General features: G+C 45.2%; 10 non-coding genes and 1 pseudogene across 10 annotated transcripts; 1 reads left to right on the plus strand and 10 right to left on the minus strand.

Annotated features, from left to right (window-relative positions):
* The first annotated feature begins 483 nt into the window (after positions 1–483).
* Positions 484–18,723, plus strand: LOC123444794 (annotated as a pseudogene).
* Positions 2,994–3,065, minus strand: TRNAQ-UUG. Its single transcript has one exon. It is a non-coding gene; the product is annotated as a tRNA-Gln (tRNA).
* Positions 3,940–4,011, minus strand: TRNAQ-UUG. The gene has a single exon. It is a non-coding gene; the product is annotated as a tRNA-Gln (tRNA).
* On the minus strand, positions 6,946–7,017 carry TRNAQ-UUG. Its single transcript has one exon. It is a non-coding gene; the product is annotated as a tRNA-Gln (tRNA).
* TRNAQ-UUG lies at positions 9,225–9,296 on the minus strand. Its single transcript has one exon. It is a non-coding gene; the product is annotated as a tRNA-Gln (tRNA).
* Positions 10,200–10,271, minus strand: TRNAQ-UUG. Its single transcript has one exon. It is a non-coding gene; the product is annotated as a tRNA-Gln (tRNA).
* Positions 11,425–11,496, minus strand: TRNAQ-UUG. Its single transcript has one exon. It is a non-coding gene; the product is annotated as a tRNA-Gln (tRNA).
* On the minus strand, positions 12,402–12,473 carry TRNAQ-UUG. The gene has a single exon. It is a non-coding gene; the product is annotated as a tRNA-Gln (tRNA).
* Positions 15,406–15,477, minus strand: TRNAQ-UUG. The gene has a single exon. It is a non-coding gene; the product is annotated as a tRNA-Gln (tRNA).
* On the minus strand, positions 16,197–16,268 carry TRNAQ-UUG. The gene has a single exon. It is a non-coding gene; the product is annotated as a tRNA-Gln (tRNA).
* On the minus strand, positions 17,069–17,140 carry TRNAQ-UUG. The gene has a single exon. It is a non-coding gene; the product is annotated as a tRNA-Gln (tRNA).
* Positions 18,724–21,102: the final 2,379 nt, after the last annotated feature.

Genomic DNA, 21,102 nt, shown 5'->3' on the forward strand with positions numbered 1-21,102 from the left:
AAAGCAAAGAAATGCATTATTCTAGTAAAGATGTGGTGCAAATTTAGGTTTTCCGGACCGGGAGGAGCTGCTCCAGATCAGACCCCGCAAAGCCGACCGGTAAAAAAGCATATTCAACGAATATGCCTTTTTTACGGATCCGTTATGCGGGGTCTACATCCGCGGCCGTGCGCCGGTCCGTAAAGGCGTTTTTCCGCGAGCTGTAAACACGTTTTACGGGCCGGACCGATGCGGGTGTGCTAGAGTTGCTGTAAGGTCCCTACACATGTGGGTTCGCTGTGCATCGCACCAGCCAGGCTGGAGAAACTGTTGATCCAAGCATAGCTCTTGAACCAGGCTTCGGGCGCTTTAAAATTCACGCTAATACAGGTATGCAGACAATTAATCAACCATTCTCTTTCTGTGGGGGCTGGTTGGGCAGTGGCTAGCGTGTGGACGGGTGCGGCTCTCGGCTCGTCACGACGGAAGACGGGATGTCGCCCCCTCACCCCCCCACCCAGTCGCGCCGGCGCGGCGACGCTGCTGCTCTGGCCGTGTCGGCAGTTCGAGATCGGCGCGCGGGGCCGCCGTGAGCTGGCCGCCCTGGCCGCCGGTTTCGCCTTCTTCCGGGCCGCCAACGCGGCCGTCCGCGTCGCCGTCTCCCGCGATCCGCTCTTCGTCAACACCGCCGTCTCGCTACTCCACTCCTCCCTCACTTCCGCCTCAGGTCTCGCCTCTCTTTCTCCCCCTTCTCCAAACCCTCACGTTTCGTCCCGTCGCTTTTCGCGTACATGTGCTTTGGGTTAATCGACTAGTAGAAGAAAGGGTACGCCTAGTTTACTTCCAGCGATGCGCGAATTTGTGGATGGAGAGGGCGCGGCTGATTAATCAAGCGGTTAACCTGTTGATGCTTTGACTTCGATGCAATTTGTTCGGCCCTGGATAAAAGGGAGCAGCATGAGCTATGTTCTCTTTAGTGTGAAGTCTTGTTGGCCACCGCGATGCTGCTTCCTTGTGCTGTTGAGAGTTGTGTCTCCATTTGAGATTGGATTGGTTGAAATTGCGCAAGCTTTCTCAAATCCCATACTGCTGTCTACCTTGCTGTTTAGCATGTTTGGCTTCTAAGTTTGTATGGCTCCAACTTCCAGGTAAATGTGGCAACCATGCAATGGCCTTGCGTGCAAATACTTCCATGTCTTTTCAGACAAAACTGCCAACCCTTCAAAGAATGGTAATAAAGTGTGTTAAGAGGAGTTTGCTAGTTGGGCGACTAATATCTCCGTCTTGTCTGCTAGTTGGGTGGCTAATATCTCCGTCTTGTCCGCTAGTTGGGCGGCAAATCAGCACCTAGTGCCTAAACGCCAATTAGGCCGGCCTAGGAGGGATAAATTGGCTACCAGGAAGGGTGTCACCCAGTGACTGGGGGGCCTCTATGTGCACTAGGCGGCTGAATTTTAGAAACGCCACCTTTCTCACAACATTAATTTGATGTACCACTTCTTCGCACATACTTATTACCAGTAAATCTGTCGCACAGAATTGACAATGGCTAAGCAAAAAATGATAGAAGGAGAAATTTTATGTCCTAGATGGTCGGATATGTGTCATTAGAGGTGCTCTTCTCTATCTGAAGATAGTTAGGACGTTGTAGAGCCTTCTGTCTGCAGTATGCAAAACTATTGATCCTTATTTTAAATAGAATGGCTCGTACGTGTACTGCATATTCTCGAAACCTTACTATATCTCTAGCTTATTGATTGACTTTATCTCACTCCTATCTGGATTTTCAGTTATCTTTGTTCTGTTGTGGCAGTGGCGTACTAAGAGCCTTGAGAACATGTTTCAGCATGAAGAATTAGTTGGTAGCAGTTGGATTGCAGCATAATCTGCTCTGTGCTTTTCAGGTGGCTACTTTGCTTATGACCAATTGGATATGCTCCGCTATCGGCTATACAGTGGATGGATTCGTGGAATTCTCATGCACACCTTATTCTGCTCATTTGCTTTACACTGGCTCTGTATTGGAATGTGACAATCAACTACCTGATTCTCACTCTTCTGTCCGAGGTACATATATATTTCCTGGCATTTAATTTTGTTGACAGAGTTGGTTTAGTTGGTCACTTCATATAGTTTTGTCTTATCATTTGCCATGGGCTTACTGTTTACCCAGTTTTCATTTGTGGAATAAGTGTGTATACTCCTGAAGACAGAATCCTTTCCTTGCACTTATAAGTTGCATTGCACCTAAATTGTGACTAACAGACCATCTTAGTGGCCTTTGATGTAAATCGGTAAACTGACAATGCTTTCCAACTAAGGATTGCTAGCTGCTGGCATAAGCATGTCCATAGCCGGTAGATGGCCACATTAATAAGTTGCAGCTCAAACTTTATTGCAGTAAACCTTTGCCGGAATGATGATACAAAGAGAACGCAGAGATTACAGAAGACCTCACACTTTATCAATTCATCACAATTTTGAACTAATAATATGGCCAGTCCATTCAGTATGACCTTGTGAATGTTATTTTTGATTGCCTAGCTGGGCTTTGAACCACTCAATAGTGGCCATTGCAGTTCCTCCTTCATGTTTACTAACATTGCTAGAATACAATATTCGGATTTCTTCCATGGGTCGCCACATCATGTTGCTAGAATAGAATATTAATGAGGCATTGATGTCTCTTTTAAGAACATCGGTATCGAAATAAGTAGTTCAGTTCAGTCTCCACCGTAATCAATGAGGAAGGTGTACATTGGGTTGCAGCAACTCATCTGAAGTTAGTAGGTATACACTTTTCTTTCACATGCGAGTAATTGTACTATGGAAGATCTGGGTACATTGTACCAAGGAAATACGAAATGTCAGCAAAAACAGGAGTACATTCTACCCTGGAAGCACTAGTGTCAGCACAAAAATTGTGAGTCGATATTTTACCCGAGTACTAAATTTCAGGAAAAAAATGTGACTACATGGTACCATGGAAGTACTAAAATGCCAGTTCAAAAAGTAGGTCTCGCCGGGATTTGAACCCAGGTCGCCAGATTCAAAGTCTGGAGTGCTAACCACTACACTACGAAACCATTTGTTGAGTGTGGTACACGGATTGTTATATTTCTGTCATTTGGCTTACAGCCAGAATATTTTCCTTAACTTGATGGTTCCTGTTAATTTTCCTTCCCGTTTTTGGACTTATTCCATTTGCCACTTGGCAGCTAAATGGAGCAAGGAACACCTGACGACTACTTCTTCTTTCCAGTAAATTTTAACCGAAGGCTCCATAGCGTGGGCATTGAGCTGCTATTAGGATTTACTAGGTGTTTAGTGTTTGTTTGGTGTTTTCTCTCTTCTTCATCATTATGCTTCAAGGATATTTATCATGCACTTAAGAACACACAACATACGAGAGGAGATGCATTGGGAGAACCATTGGATAACAAAATTTATCTAGCTCCATCATGATTAGTCAGTAGTGGGTTTTCCACAACTTGTTCTATGGACCGTAAAAAATAAGCACATGGAAAAACATTGTTACTATTAGCACCACCCTCGTCATGGTAGGGCCACCCTTCTCACACATCTCAGATATCTCACTTCTGTGGATCAGTGGTTCAGTTCAGTCTTCACCGTAAGCAGTGTGGAAGGGGTACATTTGCTTGCAGCGACTATCTGAACGTAGTAATATAGGTACTGGATGTGCCTTTCTTGATAGTTTACTGTAAATTTTGTCAAGGTTATAGTCACAGCAATGTAAATCAGAAGACAGAGGTATATTTCAAGTGCTATTAGCCTCTAGACTGTGCGTATATGTACCATAGAAGGATTTGGTACATTGTACAAGGGAAACACTAAATGTCAGCAAAAATAAAAGTATATTCTACCCTGGAAACACTAAATGTCAGCAAAAAAATTGAGTACATTGTACCATGGAAATACTAAAATGCCAGCTAAAAAAGTAGGTCTCGCCGGGATTCGAACCCAGGTCGCCAGATTCAAAGTCTGGAGTGCTAACCACTACACTACGAAACCATTTGTTGAGTGTGATAAACTGATGGTTATATTTCTGTCATTAGGGTTACTGACAAAATATTGTTTCTTTACTTGATGATTCCTGTTAAATTTCCTTCCCTTTTTTCAGACTTGCTTCTGTTTGGCATTTGGCAGCTAAATGTAGGAAATATCCGACAAAGAGGAGAGGATCGACTAGCCAGCTAGCGTGTGGATGGGTGCGGCTCTTGGCTCGCCACGACAGAACACGGGATGCCGCCCTGTCGCGTTGGCGCGGGCGACACGAGCGCCATCTTTGTGGCAACGCTGGTACTGTGGGCCGTGCCGGTGGGGTTCAAGATCGGCGCGCGGGGCACGAGCTGGCGGCCGTGGCTGCCGCAATGCCTTCATCCAGGCCGCCAACACGGCCGTCCGTGCCGCCGTATCCTGTGGCCCGCTCTTCGTCAACACTGCCGTCCTGCTCCTCCTCTCCTCTCACTTCCGCCTCAGGTCTGGCCCCTTTTTCTCTTTCATCCCCTCTCCGAACCCTCACATTTCGCCCCATAGCTTTTCTCGTATATGCGCTTTCGGTTAATTGACTATAAGATAGCATACGCCTAGTCGACGTCAAGCATTTCGCGAATTTGAGGATAGGTAGGGTGTGACAGATTAATCAGATGGTAACTTGTTGATGCTCGATGGAATTTGTTCGACCCTGGAGTCCTGGACAAAAGGGAGCAGCATGAGTTATTTACTCAGAGTTAGTGTTGTTAGTTACTGCGATACTGGTTTCTTGTACTGTCGAGAATTGTCTCCATTGGAGCTTTGATTGGTTGAAATTGTGCAAGATTTCTCAAAGTCCATATTGCTTGCCACCTTGCTGTTTATAGCATGTTCGGCTTCTAGAGGTTGTCTGGTTCCTACTTCCAAGTAATGTGGCACCCATGCAATGGTCTTGCATGCAGACAGTACACTTCTATGTTTTTCATACAAAATTGCCAACCCTTAAAAAGAATGGCAATGGTATAAAGTGTGTTTAGAGTAGTTCACTAGTTGGACGGCAAATATCTCCATTTTGTCTACCAGTTGGGCGGCAAATCAGCACCTAGTGCCTGAACGTCAATTAGGTGGGCCTAGGAGGGACAAATTGGCTAGCAGGAAGGGTGTCACCTAGTGCCTGGGGCCCTCTAGGTGTACTAGGCGGCTGACTTTTGGAACACTACCTTTCTCACAACATTACTTTTCATGTATCACTTCTTCGCAGGTACTTATCTAGTAAATCTATCGCACAGAATTGACAACGACTAAGCAAAAAAATAAAAAAATGATAGGAATGGTACAGAAATTTTGTGTCCACTTCTCACAACATTACTTTTCATCACCTCTAAATACATGGAAGCTCTGAGTACGTTGTACGAGGGAAATTTTGGAACATTACTTTCTCACAACATTACTTTTCATGTACCACTTCTTTGCAGAAATTTTGTGTCCCAGACAGTCGGATATGTGCCATTAGATTTAGAGGTGCTGTTCTTTCTCTCAATTCCCTCTGCAGTATGTAATACTGTCGATCCTTCTTTTAAATGGATGGCTTGTAGGTGTACTGCATATTCTCGAAAGCTTACTATGTCTTTTTCTGGTAAACATTTCTTTAGTTTGTTCCATCTATGCTGCCATAGCCCATATGTTATTTAATTCTTAGGCTTGTCGATCGACTTTCTCTCACTCCTATTTGTTGATTGACTTTCTCTCGCTCCTATCTCGTTTGCAGTTATCTTTGTTCTGCTGTGCCAAAGGCGTAGGGCCATGAGAACATGTTTCAGCATGAAGAATTAGTTGGTAGCAGTTGGATTGGAGCATATTCTGCTCTGTGCTTTTCGTGTGGCTACGATGCTTATGGCCAATTGGACATGCTCTGCTACCGGCTATACAGTGGATGGATTCCTGGGATTCTGATGCATCACCTTATTCTGCTCATTTGCTTTACGCTAGCTCTGTATCGGAATGTGACAATCAACTGCCTAATTCTCATTCTTCTGTGCAAGGTACATATGTCTCTTCTCATATTTTCTGGCATTTAATTTCGTTGACAAAGTTGGTTTATTTGGTCACTTCAAATAGTTTTGTCTTATAATTTGCCATGGGGCTATTAATTACCCAGTTGTCATTTGAGGAATATGTGTGTACTTTTCAAGAGATAATCCTTTTCTTGCACTTATAAATTGTGTTGCTCCTAAATTGTGACCAACAGACCATCTTAGTGGCCTGTGATGTAAAAAATCAGTACACTAGCATTGCTTTTCCAACTCAGGATTGCGAGCTGCTGTCACAAGCATCCATAGTCGGTATGGCCACATTAACAAGTTGCAGCCCAAACTTTATTGCAGTAAACCTGTTGCCGGAATGATAATACAAAGAGAACATAGAGAAGACTATTCACTTTATCATTACAATTTGGAACAAATGACATGGCCGGTTTATTCAGTATGACCTTGAAGGTTAACTATTTTGATAGCCCAGCTGGGCCTTAAACCACCCGATAATGGCCATTGCAGTTCCTTCTTCGTGTTCACTAACATTGCTAGAATACAATATTTTGGGTTCTTGCACGGGTCGGTGCATCACATTGCTAGAATAGAATATTAATGGGGCATTGATGTCTCATTTTAAGAATAACGGTATTGAAATAAGTTGTTCAGTTCAGTCTCGTAATCAGTGGAGAAGTTCTACATTTGGTTGCAGCAACTAATCTGAAGTTAGTAGGTATACACTGTTCTTTCACTTGTGAGTATTTGTATGGTCTGGGTACAGTGTACCAAGGAAATACTAAATGTCAGCAAAAATAGGAGTACATTCTACCTTGGATACACTAATTACCTGAAAAATCACGAGTCGATATTTTCCCCGAATACTAGTCCGGGAAAAAAATGTGAGTGCATTGTACCATGTAAATACTAAAATGTCAGCTAAAAAAGTAGGTCTCGCCGGGATTCGAACCCAGGTCGCCAGATTCAAAGTCTGGAGTGCTAACCACTACACTACGAAACCATTTGTTGAGTGTGGTACACTGATGGTTATATTTCTGTCATTTAGCATACAGCCAGAATATTTTCCTTTACTTGATGGTTCCTGTTAGATTTCCTTCCTTTTTTTAAACTTCCATTTGCCACCTGACAGCTAAATGTAGCAAGAAATATCCGGTAAATACCTTATTTTATTTTTTCAATTCATTTTAGCCATTGTGTGGGTACGATAATTTTGCCTCATTGAGCTGCTATTAGGATTTACTAGGTGTTTAGTGTTTGTTTGGTGTTTTTCCTTTCTTCTTATTAAGCTTGAATGATATATATAGCTTCAACATTATTAGCCAGTATTGGATTTTCTACTTGTTCTATTAGCACCATCGTCGGCGTGATCGGGTCACCCTTCTTACACGTCTCTAATATCTCACTTCTATGGTCAGTAGTTGTAACCATACCTTCCCCCGCACATCTTCCATCTAGCTCATCGCCTTGCCATCATCTCATCCTACCGCTCTGAGAGCAACTCCAACGGGCCGTCCCAAACGGACGGCAATTTTGTCCGCTTTTTGTCCGTTTGGGTCGGCCAGGCGGACACGAACGTTCGCTTCCGCGTTTGGGTCGGCGCATGGGCCCAACGCTGGCCCAACCCATTTTGACGGCGCGAGAAAAAAAAGAATGCATGCATATTTAAAATAAAAACAACATTAATAAACATTAAAGCCGGCCACGAAGGCCGGCGAGAGTCCACGCGTCCACATTTGCATTTAAGAAAATTAAAAACAAACTAAACTATGAGGCGGCGCGCTGCCCTAGGCGTCGTCGTCGTCGTCCTCGGGGTCCGTGAGGTCGATGAGCGTCGGCGCAGGGCCGGCCCAGGGGAACGCCGTGTTTTAGAGGGCATTCATGTCGGGCGGGGGCTGTGCCGCCGCGGCCTAGCGCGCCTCCTCCTCGGCGTCGTGCTGCTCCTCCTCGGCGTCGCGCTCGAGCATCTCGAGGTACTCGCCGTGGCGGCGCTCCTCGGCCAGCCGGCGCCGGAGAAGAGCCCCATCTGGCATGGCTGGGGCGGCTAGGGCTTGGCGACGGGGGAGCGAGTGTGGCTAGATGGGGACGGGGGCTGGCTGGAAGCGGATGAGGATGGCCCCGCCACACGGTCGGCTTAAAAAAGGACGACCGACGTCGCTGACGTGTGGGCCCGAGGTCATAAATTAAGCTGACCAGGTAGGCTGTGGGCAGTTGGACGACCGCCAGGTGGGGATGCGGCGGACACCGAGAAGGCGCGCCTGGCGTCCGTTCCGCGTCCGCGTCGATGCATTTGCGGCGCAAATTCGGGCCGCAAATGCGTCGGCGCGGATGCGAAGCGGACTTGATTTGGGTTTGGGTCGGCGCGTTGGGCCTCCTCTTTTGTCTGTGCCGACCCAAACGGACGGCGGCGGACGAAATAGATCGCCCCATTGGAGTTGCTCTGACTATCCTAATTCCTAGGACTGAATCTGCGCTTAACTTGCCCGCCCCCTCGACAATTTCACGACAGAGGTAATGCCTGTAAACCTGTTGCTGGAATGATGTTACATAGGGAACATAGCGAAGACATTTCCCTTTATTCTTACAATTTGGAACAAGTAATGTGGTTGGCATTCAATATGACCTTGAAGGTTAATTGTTCTGATTGTCCATCTTGGCTTTCACCCAGTCGCTATTGGCCTTTGCAGTTCGTTCTTCATGTTCACACACATTGCTGGAATACACGATTTTGAGCTCTTGTGCGTTTCTGCATCACATTGCGAGAATATAATATTAATGATGTGTTGATGTCCCATTTTAAGAAATAAGGATCTATTGAAAGAAGTACTTCAGTTCAGTTTCTACCATAAGCAGTGGGGAATTGGTACATTTGGTTGCACCGTCTAATCTGAAGTTAGCAAGCGTAGATACTGAATGTGCCTTTCTTGACAGTATATTTGGCGAGGTTATAGTCACACCAATGTAAATCAGAAGACAGAGGTATGTTTCAAGTGTTATTGGCCTCTAGACTGTTATTATTTGTTCCATGGAAGCTCTGAGTACATTGTACCAGGGACATACTAAATGTCAGCGAAAATAGGAGTACATTCTACCCTGGAAACACTAAATGTCAGCTAAAAATTGAGAATCAATATTTTTCCCAAATACTAAATGTAAAAAAAAAGTGAATACATTGTACCATGGAAGTACTAAAATGCCAGCTAAAAAAGTAGGTCTCGCCGGGATTCGAACCCAGGTCGCCAGATTCAAAGTCTGGAGTGCTAACCACTACACTACGAAACCATTTGTTGAGTGTGACTCACTGATGGTTATATTTTTGTCATTTGGCTTATACAGACAAAATATTGTTTCTTTACTCGACGCTTCCTGTTTAATTCTCTTCTTCTTTTTGGTTTGCTTCCGGTTGCCACTTGGCAGCTAAATGGAGCAAAGGAATATCCGATGAATGTCTTATTTCAATTTTCTTTTCAATTCATTTTAGCCAAAGGCTCCATGGCATGGGTATGATCATTTGCAGTTGCTATTAGGATTTACTAGGTGTATTAGGTACAATAATTTGGAAAAAGTAATATGATCGATACATTCTGTATGGCCTTGAAGGACAATTGTTTTGGTTGCTGGATGTGCTTTCAACCACTGACTAGTGGCCATTGCAGTTCCTTCTTCATGTTCAATCACATTGCTACAATACAATATGGTTAGTTTTTGTATGGGTCCGCAACACATTGCTAGAATATAATATTAATAAGGCATTGATGTTCCATCTTAAGAACATAGGTATACACTTCTATGGAAATAAATAGTTCAGTTCGGTCTCCACCGTAAGAAGTGGGCAAGGGATACGTTCGGTTGCAGTGACTAATCTGAAGTTTGTGGCTATAGGTACTGAATTTGCCTTTCTTGATAGTGTATTGTATATTTTGGCAAGGTTTAGTCATACCAATCGAAATCAGATGACAGGGATGTTTTAAGTGTTATTAGCCTCTAGACTTGAGTATTTGTACCATGGAAGGTCTAAGTACATTGTACCAGGAAATACTAAATGTCGGCAAAAAGGTACACTCACCATGGAAACATTAAATTTCAGCAAAAAAAATGGGAGTTGATATTTTTCTCCAATACTAAATGTCCTAAAAAAAGTGAGTACATTATACATGCAAATACTAAAATGCCAGCTAAAAAAGTAGGTCTCGCCGGGATTCGAACCCAGGTCGCCAGATTCAAAGTCTGGAGTGCTAACCACTACACTACGAAACCATTTGTTGAGTGTGATCCACCGATGGTTATATTTGTGTCATTTGGCTTACACACAAAATATTGTTTCTTTACTCGATGCTTCCTGTTAAATTTCCTTCTGCCTTTTTGGACTAGTTCCAGTTGCCACTTGGCAGCTAAATGGAGCAAGGAATATCGATGAATGTCTTATTTTCTCTTCTTTTTTTCAATTCATTTTAGATAAATACTTTTTTTTTCGAGAAAACGCAAAAAACCTTTGCGTTTCATTGCATTGGAAAGGGGGGGGGGGGGGTTACATCCTCCTAAGAGGCTGGTACATCAGTGTTACAGGAAGATCAATGGACGTCGCAGGATGCGGGCAGGGTTATCCTGAGCCCTTTTGCCCAGCATCGGGATTCGTCCTTGATCTTGTCAACGCATCATTTTGTATCGTTGAGTGATATAGGATTTACTAGGTGTTTGAGGCATGATAATTTGGAACAAGTAATATAGTCGGTCCATTCAGTATGACCTTGAGGGATTATTGTTCTGATTGACCAACTGTGCTTTCAACCACTCGCTACTGGCCATTGCAGTTTCTTCTTCATGGTCACTAACATTGCTAGAATACATGATTTTGGGTGTACGGGCCTGCGTCACATTGCTAGAATAGAAAATTAACGAGGCATTGATGTCCCATTTTAAGAACAGGGGTACACACATCTATGGAAGTAAGTAGTTCAGTTCAGTCTCCAGCGTAAGTAGTGGGGAAGAGGCATGTTTGGTTGCAGCTACTAATCTGAAGTTAGTAACTATAGGTACTGAATTTGCCTTTCTTGATAAAAGGGCAGATCGGTGCATGTAGCTCCCGCTTGCGCGGGGTCCAGGGAATTTGCCTTTCTTGATAGTGAGATGTAATTTTGGTGAGGTTATACTCACACCAATGTAAATCAGAAGACAGAGGTATGTTTCAAGTGTTATTGGCCTCTAGACTGTTATTATTTATACCATGGAAGCTCTGAGTACATTGTACCAGGGACATACTAAATGTCAGCAAAAATAGGAGTACATTCTACACTGGAAACAGTAAATATCAGCTAAAAATTGAGAGTCAATATTTTTCCCAAATACTAAATGTCATAAAAAAAGTGAATACATTGTACCATGGAAGTACTAAAATGCCAGCTAAAAAAGTAGGTCTCGCCGGGATTCGAACCCAGGTCGCCAGATTCAAAGTCTGGAGTGCTAACCACTACACTACGAAACCATTTGTTGAGTGTGACTCACTGATGGTTATATTTCTGTCATTTGGCTTACAGACAAAATATTGTTTCTTTACTCGACGCTTCCTGTTTAATTTTCTTCTTCTTTTTGGTTTCCTTCCAGTTGCTACTTGGTAGCTAAATGGAGCAAAGGAATATCCGATGAATGACTTATTTCAATTATCTTTTCAATTCATTTTAGCCAAAGGCTCCATGGCATGGGTACGATCATTTGGAGTTGCTATTAGGATTTACTAGGTGTATTAGGTACAATAATTTGGAAAAAGTAACATGGTCGATACATTCTGTATGGCCTTGAAGGACAATTGTTTTTGTTGCCGGATGTGCTTTCAACCACTGACTAGTGGCCATTGCAGTTCCTTCTTCATGTTCAATCACATTGCAAGAATACAATATTGTTAGTTTTTGTATGGGTCCGCAACACATTGCTAGAATAGAATATTAATAAGGCATTGATGTTCCATCTTAAGAACATAGGTATACTCTTCTATGGAAATAAGTAGTTCAGTTCGGTCTCCACCGTAAGAAGTGGGCAAGGGATACGTTCGGTTGCAGTGACTGATCTGAAGTTTGTGGCTATAGTTACTGAATTTGCCTTTCTTGATAGTGTACTGTATATTTTGGCAAGGTTTAGTCATACCAATAGAAATCAGAAGACCGGGATGTTTTAAGTGTTATTAGCCTCTAGACTTGAGTATTTGTACCATGGAAGGTCTAAGTACATTGTACCAGGAAATACTAAATGTCGGCAAAAATAGGAGTACACTCACCATGGGAACATTAAATTTCAGCAAAAAGAAATGGGAGTTGATATTTCCCCCAAATACTAAATGTCCTAAAAAAGTGGGTACATTGTACATGCAAATACTAAAATGCCAGCTAAAAAAGTAGGTCTCGCCGGGATTCAAACCCAGGTCGCCAGATTCAAAGTCTGGAGTGCTAACCACTACACCACGAAACCATTTGTTGAGTGTGATCCACCGATGGTTATATTTGTGTCATTTGGCTTACAGACAAAATATTGTTTCTTTACTCGATGCTTCCTGTTAAATTTCCTTCTGCCTTTTTGGACTAGTTCTAGTTGCCACTTGGCAGCTAAATGGAGCAAGGAATATCCGATGAATGTCTTATTTTTTCTTTTCTTTTCAATTCATTTTAGCCAAATACTTCATTGCATGGGTACGTCATTTTGTATCGTTGAGTGATATAGGATTTACTAGGTGTTTGAGGCATGATAATTTGGAATAAGTAATATAGTTGTTCCATTCAGTATGACCTTGAGGGATGATTGTTTTGATTGACCAACTGTGCTTTCAACCACTCGCTACTGGCCATTGCAGTTTCTTCTTCATGGTCACTAACATTGCTAGAATACAGGATTTTGGGTGTACGGTCCTGCGTCACATTGCTAGAATAGAATGTTAATGAGGCATTGATGTCCCATTTTAAGAACAGGGGTACACACATCTATGGAAGTAAGTAGTTCAGTTCAGTCTCCAGCGTAAGTAGTGGGGAAGAGGCATGTTTGGTTGCAGCTACTAATCTGAAGTTAGTAACTATAGGTACTGAATTTGCCTTTCTTGATAAAAGGGCAGATCGGTGCATGTAGCTCCCGCTTGCGCGGGGTCCAGGGAATTTGCCTTTCTTGATAGTGAAATGTAATTTTGGCGAGGTTATAGTCACACCAATGTAAATCAGAAATCAGGGGTATGTTTCAAGTGTTATTGGCCTCTAGACTGTTATTATTTGTACCATGGAAGCTCTGAGTACATTGTACCAGGGACATACTAAGTGTCAGCAAAAATAGGAGCACATTTTTTTCTTTCGGGAAAACACAAAGGCTTGCGTTTCTTTTCATTGAAAAGGGAGAGAATATGTACAGTACATGCCTTCGAGAAGTAGGCTACAGGGGCTCCAAAGAAAGAAAAGGAAAGGAAAAGGAAAAGGAAAGAAAGGCCTGCACAAGACTAGTGCACATCCCAGGTAGGCGGCACAATCGTCCCAAGGCCGGTGGCCCCAGCCCGAACCCAAAGGGAGGCTTCCTCTCTGATCTTTGCCGAAAGCACGGCAGTGGAGGGCCGTTCGCCGTCGAACACACATGAGTTGCGGTGCTTCCAAAGCATCCATGCTGTGAGGAGGGTTGCCGTGGCGAGGCCCTTGCGCATAGCTTTAGGCGTGTCCAGCTTGGTTTGCATCCACCAGTCGTTTAGGGAGGCCTCTTGGTCTGGCGGCTGGCATGTCAAACGCAGCCAGGAGAGCGTGTCATGCCACACCTGCCGCGAGAAGGGGCAGGTGACTAGCAAGTGGCGCATCGTTTCATGCTCTTGGTCGCAAAGGACACATCGTGGATGGTGTTGAAGGCCGCGGCGGCGCAGACGGTCCGCTGTCCAGCACCTGTCCAGATTAGCAAGCCATTGGAAGAACTTGACGCGGGGTGGCGCCCAGCTTTTCCAGGTCAGCTTCCATGCATCGCAGCTAGTGGAGCCCTGGAAGGTGACGAGGTACGCACTGCGCGCAGAGTAGCAGCCATTTGAAGTCCACCTCCAGATTAGCTGGTCCGGTCCCTCGGTGAGAACAAAGCCTTCGGTTTCGCGCCACAGCAGCAAGTATTGGCCTATTTCATGGATGCCTAGGTGGCCGTGGATGTCTCTAGCCCAGGTGTGGTTGAGGAGGCCTTCTGCAATGGTGCGCTGCTTGCGCCGTCGCTTGGGGATGCAAGCGTATAGCCTTGGCGCGACCTCGCTGACGGAGCGGCCACCGATCCAGCGGTCCTCCCAGAATCTCCCCGTTCTGCCATCCCCCACGGCCAGTGTGGTGGAGGCGAAGAACAGGGCCTGCTCGTCCTTGGAGAATTGGAGATCGAGGCCGCGCCAAGCCCGGCCCTCATCGATACGGCTGAACCAGAGCCACCGCAGTCGGAGGGCGAGCCCCGCGCGCTCCATGTCCTGGCCGCCTAGGCCGCCGAGGGAAAGCGGCCGGCAGATGCGTCGCCAGTTGACGTGGCAGCTGCCACCGTTTGCGGCTGCGCGGCCCTCCCAGAGGAATCCTCTCTCAATTTTTTCAATGAGCTTGGTGGTCTTCTTCGGAGGGGCGAAGACGAGGAGCTGGTGGATGGGGATAGCGCAGAGAACTGACTTGACGAGGGCGAGGCGGCCCGATTTGTTCATGAGCCGAGATTTCCAGCCGGGGAGCATGCCCCCCACCTTGTCGACCAATGGCTGCAGCTGGGCGCTCGAGGGTCGCCTGATGGTGAGGGGGATCCCGAGATATGTGAGCGGTAGGGTCGCGATCTTGCACCCAAGGAGCTCCGTGGCCAGGTCTGTATCTCCCGGATCGCAGTTGAGCATGGTGGCAGAGCTTTTGTTGTAGTTGACGCGCAGCCCCGAGGCTCGACCGAACAGCTCCAGGATCGCCTTGATCGCAGCAATGTCACTCCGGGAGGGGTGGCAGAAGAGTACCACGTCGTCAGCGTAGAGCGAGATCTCCGGGATGGGGCGGTGCGGGTGCAGCTGTTCCAAGATGCCCAGCGACACGGCCCGCTTAATGAGACGTCCCAGTGTGTCCACGACGAGGACGAACAGTTGAGGTGACAGCGGGTCACCCTGCCGCAGTCCTCGGCGATAGGGGGGCCTGGCTCGCCGTTGATCAGTACTCGCGTGCGTGCAGACGACAGCAGGAGGGCCAGCCAGTCGAGGAATCGGTCTCCGAAGCCGTACTGATGGAGTACCTCGAACAGGAAGGGCCACGAGACGGTGTCGAAGGAGCACATTCTACCCTGGAAACAGTAAATGTCAGCTAAAAATTGAGAGTCAATATTTTTCCCAAATACTAAATGTCATAAAAAAAGTGAATACATTGTACCATGGAAGTACTAAAATGCCAGCTAAAAAAGTAGGTCTCGCCGGGATTCGAACCCAGGTCGCCAGATTCAAAGTCTGGAGTGCTAACCACTACACTACGAAACCATTTGTTGAGTGTGACCCACTGATTGTTATATTTCTGTCATTTGGCTTACATACAAAATATTACTTCCTCTGTCTCAATGTAAGACTTTAGTGTCAAAAAATGGCTTACGCCTTGAGACAGAGTATTTATTTACTCAACGCTTCCTTTTAAATTTCCTTCTATCTTTTAGAATTTGCTTCCGGTTGCCCCTTGGCATCTAAGTGGAGCAAGAAATATCCGATGAATGACTTATTTCTCTTGTTTGGGTCTGCAACACATTGCTAAAATATAATATTAATAAGACATTGATGTTCCATCTTCAGAACATGGCTATACGCATCTATGGAAACAAGTTGTTCAGTTTGGTCTCCACCATAAGAAGTGGAGAAGGGATACGTTCAGTTGCAGTGATTAATCTGAAGTTTGTGGCTTTAGGTGCTGAATGTGCCTTTCTTGATAGTGTACTGTAAATTTTGGCAATGTTGTAGTCATAACAATATAAATGGAAGACGGGGATGTTTTAAGTGGCATTTGCCTCTAGACTGAGTATTTGTACCATGGAAGGTCTGGGTACATTGTACCAGGAAAATACTAAGTGTCAACAGGAGTACATTCTACTGTGGAAACACTAAATGTCAGCAAAAAAAATGGTGAGTCGATATTTTTCCGCAATACTAAATGTCGTAAAAAAATGTGAGTACATTGTACATGGAAATACTAAAATGCCATCTAAAAAAGTAGGTCTCGCCGGGATTCGAACCCAGGTCGCCAGATTCAAAGTCTGGAGTGCTAACCACTACACTACGAAACCGTTTGTTGAGTGTGATCCATCGATGGTTATATTTGTGCCATTTGGCTTACAGACAAATATTGTTTCTTTACTCGATGCTTCCTGTTAAATTTCTTTCTACCTTTTTGGATTGGCTCTGGTTGTCACTTGGTTATATTGAAGGATAATTGTTTTGATTGGCCAACTGTGCTTTCAACCACTCGCTACTGGCCATTGCACTATCTAAACTTCATGCTCACTAACATTGCTAGAATACAGGATTTTGAGTGTACAGGTCTGCGTCACATTGCTAGAATAGAATATTAATGAGGCATTGATGTCCCATTTCAAGGACAAGGGTACACACATCTATGGAAGTAAGTAGTTCAGTTCAGTCCCCAGCGTAAGTAGTGTAGGGAAGAGGCATTTTTGGTTGCAGCTACTAATCTGAAGTTAGTAACTATAGGTACTGAATTTGCCTTTCTTGATAGAAGGGCAGATTGGTGCATGTAGCTCCCGCTTGCGCGGGGTCCAGAGAATTTGCCTTTCTTGATAGTGAGATGTAATTTTGGCGAGGTTATAGTCAGACCAATGTAGATCAGAAGACAGAGGTATGTTTCAAGTGTTATTAGCCTCTAGATTGTGAGTATATGTACCATGGATGGTCTGGGTACACTGTACCATGGAAATATTAAATGTCAGCAAAATAGGAGTACATTCTACCCTGGAAACACTAAATGTCAGCTAAAATATTGTGAGTCAATATTTTTCTAGAATACTAAATGCCATAAAAATGTGAGTACATTGTACCATGGAAAAACTAAAATGGCAGCTAAAAATGTAGGTCTCGCCGGGATTCGGACCCAGGTCGCCAGATTCAAAGTCTGGAGTGCTAACCACTACACTACGAAACCGTTTGTTGAGTGTGATCCACCGATGGTTATATTTGTGTCATTTGGCTTACAGACAAAATACTGTTTCTTTACTTGATGCTTCTTGTTAAGTTTCCTTATGTCTTTTTGGACTTGCTTTCAGATGCCACTTGGCAGCTAAATGGAGCAAGAAATATCCGATGAATGGCTTATTTTCTTTTTTCTTTTCAATTCATTTTAGCCAAAGGCTCCATCGCGTGCGTACGATCTTTTTGTCTCATTGGGTTGCTATTAGATTTACTAGGTGTTTACTTTTTGAAAAAGCAATGTGGTCGATCCATTCAGTATGACCCCGAAGGATTATTGTGTTGACGGACCAGCTGTGCTTTCGACCACTCGCTAGTGGCCATTGCAGTTGCTTCTTCATGTTCACTCACATTGCTAGAACACAATATTAAGGAGGCATTGATGCCCCTTTTTAAGAACAAGGGTATACACATCTATGGAAATAGGTAGTTCACAAGCAGTGGGGAAGGGGAACGTTTGGTTCCAGCTACTAATCTGAAGTTAGTAACTGTAGGTCCTAAATCTGCCTTTTTTGATAGTGTACACCATTTTGAGTTCTTGTACGGCTTCTTTCAATCTAAAGTTAGTAACTGCAGTTTCCTTCCTGTGCACCGCTCCTAAATCGTGATGTCTGATATAGGTACTTTGGTGGTATCTCAGACCACGTATGAGAATCTCCAGTCAGGTGGTAGGCCTAACGTCTATGATCAAGGATGCCTGAGACTCAAGGTACAGGCTTCCAAACACAAGTTCCAGGCATACATACAAGAGGAAGTGAGAGCTCCACCAGCCAACCGTTTTGGGAAGGTAGAAAAGGAACCGGCTGGTGCTCGCTGTGCAGAAGTGGAAGATGACCTGGGTACTGGTGGTGATCTCGCTGTGCAGAAGTGGAGGATGACCTGGGTACTGGTGGTTATCTTACAAGGATCTCATTTTCACTTTGACATGATTATGAAGACATTGATTTTGAAAGGGGGGGCAGTGGCAAGGGACAGCCTGTGTTTCTAGACATGCAGCGAATACAGACGAACAGGTTCCGGCAATTAGATGAGTGTTATGACACTGAAGTCGGGGCTGAAGAACTCAAAATGGATATCTTATTGTTAGACATGACAACAAGTGCACCAGTTTCAAAACACACACTGCCACCCCGTAGGGAAGCCCTCAGTAGTCCTTATGTGACCAGATAGATGCTGGTGATAGTTTATATGGATAGCTAAGCTGATGAGCTGATTAATTCAGACCAAATCTGGAGAGGCAGCAACAAAATTCCTTTCAATGCTTGTTGAACTGAACTGCTTCCATTGATGATCTCCACCATTTTGTACCTACAGTTTGTTATTAATGAATTGGTGCGGCACCCTACCTTGTCGGGATGTTTTTTGGTGTTATTTGTTTAGGATAGATGCTACAGATATGGATAGCTAAGCTGATGACTGATTGTTCATGCCAAATCTGTAGAGGCGATAACTAAATGTCCTACATGTCTGTTGATTCACTTGGCTGCTTTCATGGGTGTTCTGCACCAATTTATATCTATTTTGCTTGTTCTGAATGAATCAGCACGCCCTGCTATCTCAGTCTGTTTTTTTTTTTGCTAGTCTTATGATGATATTAGTGTGATTCTTTTTGTAACTCGATGATGCGGAGTACGTACTTAGGATGCTAACCTGTAATTTCCATGCCCCTGCTTTCAGGTTCTGCAGTGTTCATTTGAGTCACTGTTGACGATGATGAATTCTCACCCTTGCATCCCAAATTTGTCCCGGATGCAGATCGAAGTATGCACAATATTGGTTCTGGGCATAGTGCCGTCGAATTTACGTTTCACATTGTGTTACAAATTGGTCAGGCCATGAAGTTTTCTCTACCTCAACTGACCACATACAGAGATCATACCAGTTGTTGGTTCGTGCTGCCGACATGAATTTCATTCATGTCGCGATCGGCACCAGATGCATATCCGTGGTTGACTGCTGATCGTGGCACTGTCAGCGTTCCCAGTTGGGCTTCTGGATTCAGAATTCTGCGTTGGACTTTATGTCCCGGTAAATGCCAAAGTCTGAAGACCTCAAAATTGTCTGCTCTGAACTGAATAGATGTGCACTGTCCCGCGAAATACAGTGTTGTATGGTCTCGGCATTTTCTTGGTCGTCTGCAGTTTTGTGCAAGGGTTTTTGCCTTATCAGGCAGACGCGTGCTATAGTCTTAAAAAACGGGCGTCCGTTCCCGTTGCAGTTGACGTTCACCGCTGAAGTCCACTCAAGGGTCGTCCCGTCGTATGTGATTTCTTCACCGTTGTTTTGAGGCAGACAGACGTCTTGTATGCAAGCAGCCTGGCATATCTGCCTATCTGGTGTCACAAATCGAGAGCAGTGATGTGCACAGCCACACGGAGCATATTCAGTTAGGAGGGAAATGCACACTGGTGCCTTTAACTTGACATCTACAGTATACATGAGTATATGATCAATTTAAAGTACAAGACAAGGTACAAATAAATCCTATAGGTTTTGAATTGTGCTGTCAAATTTACAGTTTTTACATCGTGTTACGAATTGGCTGGGCCATGATGTTTCTGTCGGTACATCCAGAGCTCTCATGCTTGTGTTAGCTCTAGCAATCGTTGTCGCAACCCCCGCCAGAACCACAGCTGTACTTGACCGCTGATTGTGGCGCTGTTTCACCGGGGACCCGCTCTTCCGCTATCAGTGTTTATGTCAACGTTCCCGGTTGGCCACAGACTCAGAATTCTGCTTTGGACCTTACGTTTCAGTCGGTAATACGCCGCCAACGCTTCCCGGAGACCTCAGAATTGTCTGCTCCGAGCTGAATAGCCCTGCATGCATGGCCCGGCGTTGCGTGACCTCAGCATTTTCATGGCCATCCGCAACGCAATTTTTCTTCTTCGTGACGCTGCCGAACAAGCAACGATGCGCGCCCGGGAACAAAACCATTTCCCGCCCCTAGGTTTCGGGCCCGACGACGGCGACCCACGACGCCTACGACGACGACGGCAGAGCTCCCCGTCGCGCGCCGTGGCCTCAGAGCTGCAGGCAGCTTTGACCCTCATCCGTGACCCGGGTGTGAACTGGCTGATCCGTCGTCGTCCTCCCCGCCCTCTCACTCATCAGTCGCCTCCCAACTTGCAGTGATCCGATCCACCGCCCTTTTACCCGTCGCTTGTCTCGCTGCGCGGCTTCACGCGCTTGGGTCAGCCGTTGACAACCACGCCGCCGCGACGGACGACGGCGACGGTGGTGGCCTGGGTGGGTTGACGTGGGCGGGGAAGATGCCATTTTCCGGCGGTGGTGAGCGCGCGCGAGCCTCATCGCCGGCCTTTGCACTGCAGGTCGGTTTCCATGCATATGCATGCATGCACGGTCCGGTCTTCGTCCCCGGTCCGCTTTCAGCCAATCCTCGGTTGATCGGTCGGACGCCTCCAACTTGCACCTAGCTTAGCTTTCCATGGTAGCTAGCTAGCTGATGGCTGCGGCCTCGGCATGCGTGCCGACTCATGTCCTCGACAAGTCGAGAGGAAGAGGAGGGTAAAATCCACTAGCAACAAACCATCGCCTTTCACCCCGTAAGCCACGCCCAGGTCAGCAATTTAACTCACAAAATGTGTATTACACGGCCATTAAAACATGCCATATTTGAAATTGTATTTATTTTCGTGCTGTATATGCCACATTTTAACATTTTTTAGCAGTACGTATATACTGCTTTTATAAAATAACTAGTACTATTTGTTGAGGCTTTTACGGACAATGCATGGTATGTCATACTCTCTTCGTCCTAAAATAAGTGTCTCAACTTTGTATTAGCTCTAGTATAAAGTTGTACTAAGCTTAAAACAGTTATTTTGGAACGGAGGGAGTATTATCGTGGATGATATGGCGCCCTAAAAATCTCTGTCATATTGTCGAAGGCAACTC

Source organism: Hordeum vulgare, chromosome 3H (assembly GCF_904849725.1).
Source record: "Hordeum vulgare subsp. vulgare chromosome 3H, MorexV3_pseudomolecules_assembly, whole genome shotgun sequence".
Lineage (NCBI taxonomy): Eukaryota > Viridiplantae > Streptophyta > Magnoliopsida > Poales > Poaceae > Hordeum > Hordeum vulgare.